Source organism: Tenebrio molitor, chromosome 8 (assembly GCF_963966145.1).
Source record: "Tenebrio molitor chromosome 8, icTenMoli1.1, whole genome shotgun sequence".
Classification (NCBI taxonomy): Eukaryota; Metazoa; Arthropoda; class Insecta; order Coleoptera; family Tenebrionidae; genus Tenebrio; species Tenebrio molitor.
Genome location: NC_091053.1, coordinates 8183543 through 8196467, shown reverse-complemented (window position 1 = coordinate 8196467; position 12925 = coordinate 8183543). Strand labels below are relative to the sequence as shown.

General features: G+C 33.3%; 1 protein-coding gene across 2 annotated transcripts in view; it reads left to right on the top strand.

Moving 5' to 3' along the window:
• Window positions 1-243: 243 nt before the first annotated feature.
• Window positions 244-12925, top strand: part of LOC138136682 (ATP-binding cassette sub-family C member 4-like) — a 29015-nt gene continuing 16333 nt past the window's right edge. Inside the window, exon 1 of one of the 2 annotated variants that reach the window (XM_069055951.1) lies at window positions 244-355. The gene's annotated coding sequence lies outside the window, so the exon portion shown is untranslated. Of the gene's footprint in view, window positions 356-5759; window positions 5930-12925 lie in introns of those variants that run through there. The other variant, XM_069055952.1, reaches the window with a different exon arrangement.

The following is a 12925-nucleotide window of genomic DNA, read 5'->3' as shown; positions in this document are numbered from 1 at the left end:
TGAATAGCTATTTCACTTCAATAATGACTGAAATATGGTGCGCTACATATTCTTTTGAATTTTAAGTTGTCTGCCACAATTTTCACATTGGCGATATCCACAATCCAACGTGGCGAACCATTAACTATTATCACGGTATGATAAGAAGTAAGGTGTAATACCTTTTTATAGACAAATATATGTATTTAAATAAGGTAGGTAACTATGTATTTATTACTGCACACATTTAAAAGGTATATTTAAGTTTAAGTAAAGTCAAGGTGTTGAAAATTTACTATTTCCATTTAAGAAATAGGTTCCTGAGAAGTACTGACTAGGAGTTTGTGATTGAACTTAAATGAAAATAATAAGAACCGTGAGTTTTTATCATTTTTTAAAATATTGTTTTTAGATTATAGTTACGCACTAGCTTTTTTCTATAATTACTTCAAAAAATTGATATTTACGCACAGTTATCTATGCGTGAAGTGGGTCATTTTCTTACATACAATTTTTTTTACACTGTTGTAAAATTGAAACTATAGAAACCATACACAACAGTGTGTGAAATGCCATTTTACACACATATGCTTTTCTGTTTTTCACTTCACACACTGTTTTTTATTAGTTACACAGCAACATGGTCACTGCGTTGATACTTCAGATTTCCTACAGAAATTTCAATTTTAAAATTTAGTTCTGAAAGCAATTATAGAAAAAATATTGTTTATATTTCGTGCGTGAAGATGTTTTTTGTGCATTTCGACTTGCGTCTTGGCATACCTTTTCATACACAAAAAACACTTACCTCACGCACTTAATATAAAAACAACTATATTCTAACCATACTTAAGAATTTGTACATTTCTGATGAAAACTGTTGTTCAGTCTTCAATTGTGGAGAAAATTGAACTCTCTCTCTCTCCAGGGATACCAATGAGATGACGAGATTTGACTTTTCTCCACGAGTAGTATTTATCGTTACTGTGACGATTATACAACTGTTTATTGTTTTGTCGAAAATTAATTAACATTGACATAATATACATATCATCGAATCTGTGTTTCTCTTTGTGTAAAAATATCAAGAATATTATGCGATTTATAATATCGAGGACGTTGCGAGGTGACGAGGCGCTAGCCGAGTCATCGTCATGGCAACGTCCGAGAGGGTTCAAATCGCTAATAATTCGAGTTATAATTGAAGCTTTATCGTGTCATTGTACAGTATGGAACAAAATGATTTTCAGCTAGTTTGCTTTGGAATTTTTGGACATGTAAATATTTCTGCACCACTTTACCTTGTTTTTTATGTGCCGAACTACACTGCGCCGGAAAACTCGAAATTTCGTTTAAAAAAATAGATTTAATTTTTTTTTCTGAATTGGTCCCCTAATGGATACTTATTAAAACAAATTTGTCAATTCAAGAACAAAAAACTGGAAAAAATAACAGGTATACAAAAACTTATGATTCTTCTGATCTGCAAAGTAAGATGTAACAATCATACAGTTAGCGTTAATAAGATGTATTGCCCCCTCGAGCATTAATAACAGCTTGCATTCTTCGTGGCATACTGTCAACCACATTTCTGACTTATTCCTGCTCAACTTCTTCCCACACTTGCGTTAATTTGAGTGTTAGCTCTGGAAAGGTTGCTGGAGGCTGTTGCAAGTTTCTAATCTTCCGTCCCACAGATGCTCAATAGGATTGAGGTCGGGGCTTCGTGCTGGCCAGTTATTACGAACAATTCCCACTTGGTCAAAATACTGGTTCACAATTATCTTGCATATAAATGAAATTATCCCCAATATATGGGACAAATGGTACAACATGAGGCTCTAACACCTCTGTGATGTACCGATGTGCTGTTAGTCGACCACTATTAATGTGTACCAACTCTGTTTTTGCTTGCGAAGTGATGCCTGCCCATACGATGACAGAGCCACAGTTCCAACTATGCACGCCTGGCTGCATCTTTCGCCAGGGCGTCGATATACTCTTCTAGAGACCATTTCGTCTAAGAAGTACATGATGACTCATCGAAATCTGACCGCACGACGCTAGTCAGCTGATGATCAGTGCCGTAGAAACATTTGATTAGCTGAGGAGTCACTATAGTTCAATTAATTTATATGATTGAAATTCTAACAAATCAATAATTGAACAATGAATACCATAGAACGATACACAGCGAAAGGAATAACAAAAACAAAACACTTTTTGAACGCTAACGGGGTTAAGTTAGAAATAACAACGAGCGCATGAATTCCACGTGGTTGATAGGTCTGTACTCCGCTGGACTCAAACCTCCCCTAAAAATTTGAACATGGACTCATCTGACGACAACGCGTTCGTGCGCATTATGTACTTCTTAGATGAAATGGTCTCTACGACGGTCATCACTATATAAAGAAAATTTTGACTCGTCACTGAACATTACTCTACCCCAATCAATCAGCATCGTTCCAATTAAGATGTTCCTGTGAAAACCTTAAGCGTTCTCTTCGGTGCTCCCTCGTTAACAAAGGACCTTTAACGACTTGATAGGGTCGAAGATCAACTTCAGCAAGTCTTCTTCTGACCGTATCTTGGCTTAGTCGATGACCATAAGTCATAACAAATTGTTGTTGCAGGTAAGTGCTCGTTAGGCCTTCGTTTTTTTGTAGAGCGGCATTTCGTATTTTTACAAGGGTAATGCAAAGGTAACTAGATGAAAATCATTTTATTCCACACTGTATCTAACGTACTTATTATGAATGCGTAACTAATGTATTATTATGAGTACTAACGTATTATAAGTAACTAAGACATAGTCCTTTTTTTTATTATAGTCCGAGCTTAGTCCGAATCAAGAAGTCGACATGACCTGCGTTTGCTTTCGACATTTGACAGCAGTGCATGGTTCTACCAATATTTGAAAATTTATTTAGGCAACATGAGACAGATATCATTACAAATTTCAGTTTTAGAGATTTCGAGTTGTGTTCTTTCGTGCTTTCTTGGTTTTTCTGCAAATTCATTCCTCCGTTTTAATTTTGTCTTTCAAAAAACCGCTCCCTTCAGAACTCTTTTGTCAACTAATAGGTCAGATATACAGTAAAAGCTCCCTTAACGGACAGCTCCTATGAACGGACAGCTCTATCGAACGGACAGTTCTTTGGGCACCGTTTTAATTCGTATAAGTTTGTTAAGAAAGTCATCTCTATTGAAAGGACACTCTGTTGAACGGACACGGACAGCAATTTTTCCCCCCTCTTTGAAAATAAAGCTCCCTTAGGCGGACGCGGCTCCAGTCAATCGCCATCAGCCAGAGCTAGTCGCCTCGTTTTACATGCATCAAATTTTTTTGAGTTACTCTTATTAGTGTATGATTTGCTCTCGTGATAACTTGCGCAATACATATGTAGTGGGTAAAGTTAAAATGAATTCGAAAAACAGACATTGAAAAATTTAAGCAACTGTCATTATATGTATAGAAGAGAGAAGAGTTTACAGCGAAATGGCAATCGAAAACGAATGTCAACCAAAAAAGAAGTTTCTAAGACAGAAGGTTTGAACATAAACTAGTTTATGAAGACAACTCGCAAAATTTAATGCAATTGTATCAAGTATACAAAGTAATAATTTTAAAATGTCAGTTTCAGTTTATCTAATAATGAAACTTATTTATCAATTTCTCTTCATAGTCGTAGAAAATGTGTATTCTACTCGCGGATAATGGATATTACTTGCTCGGATAAATTACGCCACTCGGCTGCGGCTCGTGCACAAAATCATCCTCACGAGTAATAGTGATCATTATCCGCTCATTGAATTGAATAATATACTATTACTTAATATTATAGCCTACATAATTTTTTTCCTTTGAACCAGATGTATTTCTTTTGAGCGGACATCTCTGTTGAACGGACAAAAAATTGGCGACCGACGGTGTCCGCTCATGGGAGCTTTTACTGTATTAAAAATTGTTGAAAACAGCACTAAACAACCACGTTTAGAATATCTTTCTTTCTTCCTAGATTTTGTTTCGGCAACACTATGAATTAGTTTACCCCTTACCTGTTAACTTCCAGTCTTGTAAGTTTCCGGGTAATTCCAATATTATTTTTGCAATTACATACAAGTTCTGCAAATGAATCTGTTCACTTGCTGCGTAGCTTTTCGTTAGCATCATACGTCGGACATTTCCAGCAACATTAAACAAAATTATCACAAATAATGTGGTTAAAACGTAACCTAAAAATTTGACGTCGCTAATGTAATAAACGTACAACTCGCGTCTTCCTCTAATCGCACATCCTAAAGCGAAATGCATAGTGTGACGCGCTTAATACAATACGTACAAGAATTCAATAGCTACTATTACATTATGTTGAAAAGAGATAGCAATATGTATAACAGTTGTTCTACTTTTTAATTGATACATCGGACTATAATTAAAAAATGGACTTTAGTTGAGTTATTCGAACTAAAGGTCGTCCAGCGGTCGAAATTCGACGGTTATTCATTAAATTTTTAGGTTTGAACGTTATTGAGGTTTTTTTATCAAAGAGTATAGGTACCCCTATAATCATTGCATATATATTTTTTTAAATTTTGTTCTATTACGTCAGTTCGGAGCGTTTACAAATACGTATTATGCATTAATTTTTGAGTTATTTGAAAAATACGAACCCGTCATTTGTTTCAAAATGTAGTGTTATTTTTTAATTTTTTTTCTTATCTGAGGTTACACATGTCATACATTGTTGTTTTCGGAATAAAAATATCTATCAGAATTACTAAAAAAGTATGTGTTCGCATTTGAAACATTTTTTTTTGACTGTTTAGCCTTGAAGCCCTTGGGGCTTTACGTGAATTTAGAAGACCGTTTTGTAGCCTATTCACAACCATTTAATTTGGTGTAAAGGTAATTAAAATGCTCCCATAAATAAGGGAGCTATGGACTCGTCTTTTTTTTTGGGACACCTGTATATTATACATAAATTTTTATTTTTCTGCACTCCTTCTCCACATAAACTTTAACTATGCCAAATCTTACACTCCTCCGTGCGCGCAATTTGCTTAAAAAGGGGTACCTACAAAGTTTTTCCTTCACGTATTAATATACAGTGTGACCATAAAGTTTGGAACAAAATTCATAACAGTGTTATGTGATGTTTTTAAGAAAATCGCTTGGACACGTCGACTTTATTTTAAAAGTTGCCATCCTTTGACGCACAATTTATTTAAATGACGTCATTGGTTTTTGCACAAAGAAAGAAAAAATGTAGGACATTTTTTAGTTAACGATACGATCAATCCTAGATATTAAGGCCGTCTTTAAGACAGTAAATTTGAAATTTTAGGATGAGGTACTCTTGGGCGGACATAACTTAGTATAGGATTATTGTAAATGATTATAGCTGGCGTAGAAAACCACAAAAATTTTGGATGTGTCACTAGCCTCGGAACTGCCGGTAGTTTTTACCGCCAGAAGTCTGTCAACTGTCATGTAGGAATTATGAATATAAAGCGGCACACCTAAAATTGATCGCTTAGCCTACTACGATGTCATAATCATTTATAATAACCCTTTATAATACGTCTGCCGCTGCTTAGCCATTTTTACTTTTAAATTTACTGCACTTTTATCTATGTATATGTAATAGAAGAGGACAATTTTTTTAGTTCATTTGTGTAAAAAAGTGTGATAGTTGACAACGAAACGTTTTTGAGATACATATTTGAGTTTGAATTTTAAAAAGTGAATACTTCTGTCGATTACAAAAATCAGTTGACCTAGTTTAACCAGGTTTTATTATCATCGGTCAATGTAACATCAATGCAATGTGTACTATAGTAAAAAGTTTTAGATGTGGATTGTCAAACTCAAGATCGCTTAAAACATTATTGATAACTGTACGTTAGTGAGATATCCACGTCTATAACGTTCCGGCAATATGTGGTATGTAAACCTAATGTTTTGAAATTTTAAAAAGAACCTTGCAGTTTTTTTTTGTTATTTGTTATTGTTAATCGTTTAATTAAACGTTTTTCTGTCCATTTATGCTTTAAGTGATTTATTCTTTTCTTTCATTACTTTAACCTGGTAACTCGATTTTTGTAATTGATTGATTCCCACATACCGATAAAATTCAATTTTGAAAATTTTAAACACAAATATCGCAAACATTATCCTCTGTAACCTAAATTTATTTTACACAGATCTACTAAAAACGATGACCTCTTTCATAATTCACTATCAAAAAGGTAGGACGTCATTTCAAATTTTTAAATGGGGGTGAATGGGAGCTTCTGTTGACGAAGTAATAATATAATATAGTTGTCCAGTGAGAGATTGCTTCACATAAAAATCAGTAAATTCTACGTAGAAAAAGTATTACTTAGGGCGCGTAAAATTTGAAATACTGTATTTTCAATTTGGTTTTAGGTCGTAAAATTTTATGGTACTTTAAGTTAAAGATCTTGCGGGGCTTATAAATCCTAGTTTACCACTAGCAGGTAATATTTTAAGCAGGGTTGTATTGTACATTTTGTATATTTGCATTGTACGGCAAACGGCACGCGCCGCTTCTCAACCTTTTCAAACCCAACCATTGTGCCCGTTAATCGCTCACAATATGCAATAAAATTTTACGACCTACAACCAAATTGAGAATACAATACACGGTTATGATAAAATAACGCACAAAAAAAAATGCAAAAACACACAAACAGTTTTTTTTTAATTCTGCGTCTTTTAACGTACTTATATAGAAAAAAAAATTGTCAAATTTGTCAGTGTTATGATGTCATTAATATTTTTTCAAATGGGAAGCTATTCCGATTAGATTATTTGATAGAGCTTATTTTTTTGGATTATAAAAATCTAGTTTAAGTAGTGAGACTTTTCGACTTCCTTGACTTTTCCTCGATGATTTTTTTTTCTCCCTCATTTGGTGTATTGTTGGTTGCCGCATTCCCTCGGATGAAATTTTTTACAAATCATATAGAATATTTTGAAGAAAATGTCGAAAATAGAAGCAAAAAGTCCGACAGCAATTGTTTCTTTTAACAAAGAAATATGACTTGAGTAACCTTATCAACAATTATCAATTTTTGATAAGGCCCATTGGCGCATTCATTAATGCGCTACAGCCATTAGGGACTTTACATGATAAACGACCTGGTTAACCTTGTGCTAGGAACAGCTTTGCATATTCAACACATACTAAAACGTTTCGACTTCCTTGACTTTTCCTCGATGAAACTTTCCTCCCCCATTTGGTGTATTGTTAGTTGCCGCATTCCCTCGGATGAAATTTTTGCGGAAAAATACGAAACAAAAATAATGAGAAAAGAAATATTTATGGATCCAACGTTGTGTTTTATTTTTCATTTTAGTAGTAAGAAGGCCCCTTCGGCACACAGCTACTTTTTAAGGAAAACACCCCGAATTTCAAGGGTAAACTGAAAAGCAGAAAAAATCGTGAGAACACCCCGATTTTCAAGGGTGAACAGAAAAGCAGAAAAAAATCGTGAAAACACCGTCGTTTTTAAGGTATATTTTAAAATTAACATTTTTCAAAGATTTTGCCCTATTTTTCTATTGGCCCACTTCAGCACACATATGAATAAGATTTCGGCCAAACAAATTCCTCTTTGAAAACACTTAAAATTCGCTTTTTTTGCCCCTGTTTTTTTGTTATGTATATATATATATATCCAAACAAATTTGGTTTTCAACAGTGTATTAAAAAAAAATATATGTATTATAATTTACACATTAATTATATCAAGTAAGTAACAAAATAAATTTATGATTACTCGGAATTTCCAGAATCGGAGCTGAAAAAAAAACAGTACAAAATAATTTCATCTGTAAAAAAACAAGTGCGCACATAAAGAATTATACATAAAAAATTTCATAAATTCATTTTCATACAAAGTTTATGTATATTTTTCTTTTTGGCCACTTGTAAAAAATTAGTAACTTGGTTGAGCTCATGTTAAATTTTTCATATCGACCTTATTAGCCGGTATCGTCCCTACCTGCCAGCAGGTCAGCTCCTTTTTTGCTAGTAAGTTTTTTGTAAGAACAAACAGATAAGGAACAGATAACATTAAACATCTCACGAAACAACACGTCGTTTCAATTCACGGCCCTTTGGCAAACGTTTATACCTTAAACAAACCAAAACGGTCCTTCGAGAACTTCAATATCGACATCATACGTAATAATATACGTTGATAAGGATTTTATCTAATGATAGTAATTGCTTCATAGAAATCTTCTTTCGCCTTTGCGGTTCCAAATATTAGTTTGACCTTTTGACCGCATTCCAACTCCAACATTATGCTGGTCGTTTCCGGATTGCTAATTCGGTGGATATCACCAAATCGAATGTATCGATTTTTTTCTAGCGTCTCTTCAATATGGATATATTCTATGTGTATAACTCCCGATTTTTTGGGAACATCAAGATTGACTTCTTGCGCTGGTGAATCCAACCCATGCTTTCTCGTGACTACAATCCATCTATTCTTACAGCATTTCCTCGGACAATTGATCCAAATGATCCTAGATGGCAGCTGGATCAGACTTCAGTCTTTCATAATAATATAAATGACTAACACTGATAGTAAAACTGAAATAATTGACGCTATTTTAAAAAATCGTCAAATAATAAAAAACAGAATCCATTTAAAACAATTTAAAGAACATTTAACGAAGGAAGAAATTAAGAAGCTACAGAAACCTATAACTGACAAACTTGATAATATTACTGAATTTGCCTCGCTCATGATGAACGAAGCGAATCCAAAAAATGTTTTAGCAATCGAGGAAGAAGACTGGCAGGCCCAGTCCAGAGGCAAAGCGTCCCTGAAAGGGACTACGGCTCCGCAGGCCGAAGACAAAAATGTTTCAAAGAATGCGGAAGGAGATGATGTAAGCGAATCGGATCATTTATTACCATTACCGAAATCACCTTCAGCGTCCACCTCAATTAGTTTAGATCCGAATAAAGATTTAAATTTTGATATTATTGAAAAACAATTTAAATTTGAAAAACCTTCACATTTATTATCCTTAGACATTAGAAATCGAAATGCAAAAATTGATACAACGATACCCGAAATATCAACTAAATTAAAATCATTAAATGCACACATTACAAACGCAAAGAAATCACAAGAACAAGAAAAAATTCATAATTTACAATATGTGTATTCACAGTTGAAAAAATATAAAAGTGTTTTAGAAGATATTCGAAAAATTCCTCTCTATGAAAAGGATACGTCTTTGACTAGTGCTTCGCATAGTAGCAGTCATCAAACAGGAAGCGGTATTTTTTCAGGTCCGAATGAAATGGTAGAACGTCTTGATCTATTAATTGCGTCAAAAAATGCTGGAAATGATTCAATTGAGGTATATAATGAATGCGTAGAAATACTTGATAAATTGTTTAAAATGAAACTCATAAAAAAGTCAGATCACAAAAGGATATTTTCGATTCTGGGCTGAATTCGTGTGCTTGCTTTTTTAATTTGAATAAATGAGTCTAATACACATTAGATCTAAAGAAAATGATTTTGAAATAAGTTATTCTGAAAGTCCTATTAATTTATCTGGATTAAAAGGTGAAATTGCTTTAAAAACAGCAAGTCTCTGGTATAGTTGGAATAACAGTACTGAAGAGTATAAAAATAACGAAATAAAATACAAGTCTGGTAAAAATCCAGTAGTACAGCTCAAAAATAACGAAATCATGAAAAAAGACGATAGAAATTAATCGGAGTGGAAAATATTAAAATTACCAAACGGTCTGTACGATGAATGTGAATTAAATAATTATATCCAAGAATATTTTGGAACGTTTGAAACACCCCCGTTTTATTTTAATGTAAATTATGCAACTAATCGTTTTATGCTAATTATACGCGACAAAGACTATGACTATTGACTTTTCCCAAGGTAAGATATATGAGCTTTTAGGATTTGATAAAAAAATATATAAAGAAGGAATAAACTATGCAACAAAAATTGTTAATATCACCAAAGATATTGATCAAATCTTGATTCACTGTTCCCTAGTTTCATCTAGTTATCAAAATAATCTCAAAAGTGATGTTATATACGCTTTTACTCCAAATATTTCACCTAGATCTTTAATTAATATTGAACCGACGCATCCGAAATATTTACCAATTAATCGTACGGATTATATATTTAATATTCGCATTTCTGTTACAAATCAGCTAAATCAGTTGATAAATTTTAATGGAGAGTGCTTAAATTTTGTTCTAGATATTCAGTAAGTCTTCGTCTTTCTTGTAGAATAAATGGTACTTGTCGTTCACAGAAAACAATTATTTCCGAAACAATATGAGTTTGGTCTTAAATATCATAGAGATATTAGAGGTGGAAATATTTTTCAATCTATAAAAAATTTGCTATACCTGCATTAGGCTTTTTATATCGTAATATATTAAAACCTTTTTGGAAAAATAATAAAGAGGATATCATTCAAGGTGTAACTTCAGGGCTTAAAAATATAGCGTCTACATACGTAAAATCACCGCCGTTTTCTACGTATAAAGAAGAAATTATAAATCCTATTCTAAACAAAATGAAAGAAAAATCGATGAATGAACATTTACGAGGCGACGGAATAAAAAAGAACAAGTCAAAAAAATCGCACAAGGTCTTCATGAGCAAAACGAATCGATTAACTAAAAAGTCAAAGGAAATTATTAAAAATCTGCAGAAGGCTGAGGTTTCCTAAAAGACTTCTTTTTATTTAAATAAATGGAAAACGTTGTGGACAGTCTATGGCGTATTGATGAAATGCCTGTAATCGATGAATCAACAAAAAGTTATACTTACAATGAAATAAGAGAAAGTAATATCAATGTGAAAGAACTTGAACAGTATACGCTCGAAACTAACATAAGTGGGTGGAAACATTTATCAGGCGCTTATATTTTTGTCAAATCTAAAATTAAAAACAATCCAAATAATTATGCAATTATCAAATAATGGGATAAATGATTTTGACTATGTGAGGTTATTCTATGAAGAGGTATTAATAGAAGAAACAAATTATGTGGGTGTTGCTACGTTAATTTCAAATCTGATTGAATTTTCAGGAGATGTTTCTGATACTTCAGCATCACAATTGTGTTGGTATCCAGACACAGCAGATTCAGCAGATACGTCTCAATACAAATATGACGCGCAAGATAAATCGGAAAAAAATAAAGATTTAGACGTTGATATAAAAACTGGTGACGATGAGTAGAATTCATACACAAAAAATGTTTCTAATAAAAGTCTTTTCGTTTTCGAGATAAAAATAATTGAAAATTTGGTCAAAATTTGCTGTACGCTAATGAGTTAATCGGTTTTAAAAAGGTAATTCTGGTTACTTGGCTGCAATTTCTTTAGCAACGGTACCTGTAACACCTATGACATTTGTCAAGTTTAATTTTAAATTTGCGAATCCTCCAAAAAGTTATGAAATTTACAAAACAAGAATACGCCGATTTGCATTTACTCTATGGCGAAACACGTGGTAATTCAAGACCGGCAGGGCGACCATACGGCGAGCATTTTCCTGAAGGAGTCCTTCCGTCCCGTTGTACTTTTGTGGAACTACATCTGCATTTATGTGAGGTTGGTTCTGACTAATTCTGACTAATTCTGACTAATTCAATACGATGGCGTCCCCGATCCTCCATTTAACCCCTCTGGATTTTAATTTTTGGAGCCACACGACAGATTTGGTATACGAAGTTGAAATAAATACAAAAGGCCAATTCCAGAAACGCGTAACAGACGCCAAGAACCAGATTCGTAAAAACCCAGAAATGCTGAATTCTGTTTATGAAAATTGGTACCGGCGTACTCAAATGTGCTTAAATGCCAACGGAAAGCACACAGAACATTTATTATAAAATAATTTTTGTAGTCTAGTTTACCTTTCATTAGTTAGTAGATATTCTCAGTTAGAGTTGAAAGTACGAATATGTAAAGTGTAAATAAATTTATTCAATACATTATTTTGGCTATTTAACCACAATTAAGACGATACTCTTATTACACAGTTCTTCCACAATTTTGCACACACTACCTCTACATTTATTTACACGTTGAGGAACACCACTTTATTTATTACTCATTCATCTCAGTCTACAAAATCAGCTTTTGTACCTAAATAAGCTGGTGAATTAACGCACGCAGTGTACAGCGTTTTCAATAAATGTCATTAATTTGATTTAGTTGTCAGATTTGAGATTTGTCATAAACGATTCAGGTACCTATGTTGCTTAGATATTGTCATCCCTACAAACACCAACAATTAATTCCTAAGTAGGTACGTATTTTTCTGGTCAGCAGCGTCGAATGGGTGTGGATAGGGGTTAATTTATCCCCATTATTTTGGACCTAATGAAAAGGGGTTTTTTCGACTTGTTAGATCCTTCTAATGACCCAGAATTTTTTTGGCAGGTTATATCGGGACCATCCTGTATATTACACGCTAAAGTTGATGGAAATTATGATTATGAAATATCTGATATTAGTTTGTGGATCCCACTAGTAAAACCCTCATTAGAAACAGAGAAAATATTATCTTCTTTATTAGTTAGCAAATCTAACTTTCTTTGTGGATGGAATGCGCTTAACTGTTACCGCAGTAATTTGTGGTCTTCTGGAAGTGGAAACTGGCGCGTCGTAAATAATCAAAACAAAATATCTAGAGTTTTTATAGTTTTTTTCTAGAGCTGAACGTAACGACAATTTTACCAAGACAATGATGATTTTTGATAATATGAATTTAGAAAGAATAAATATTAAAATCAATGGTACCCAACATCCTACTTATGAATATCAGGTGAATAATGAGGATTTACAACGCTTGTATGCCTCATTCCTCTCTTGTAATTATAAAAAAGATTT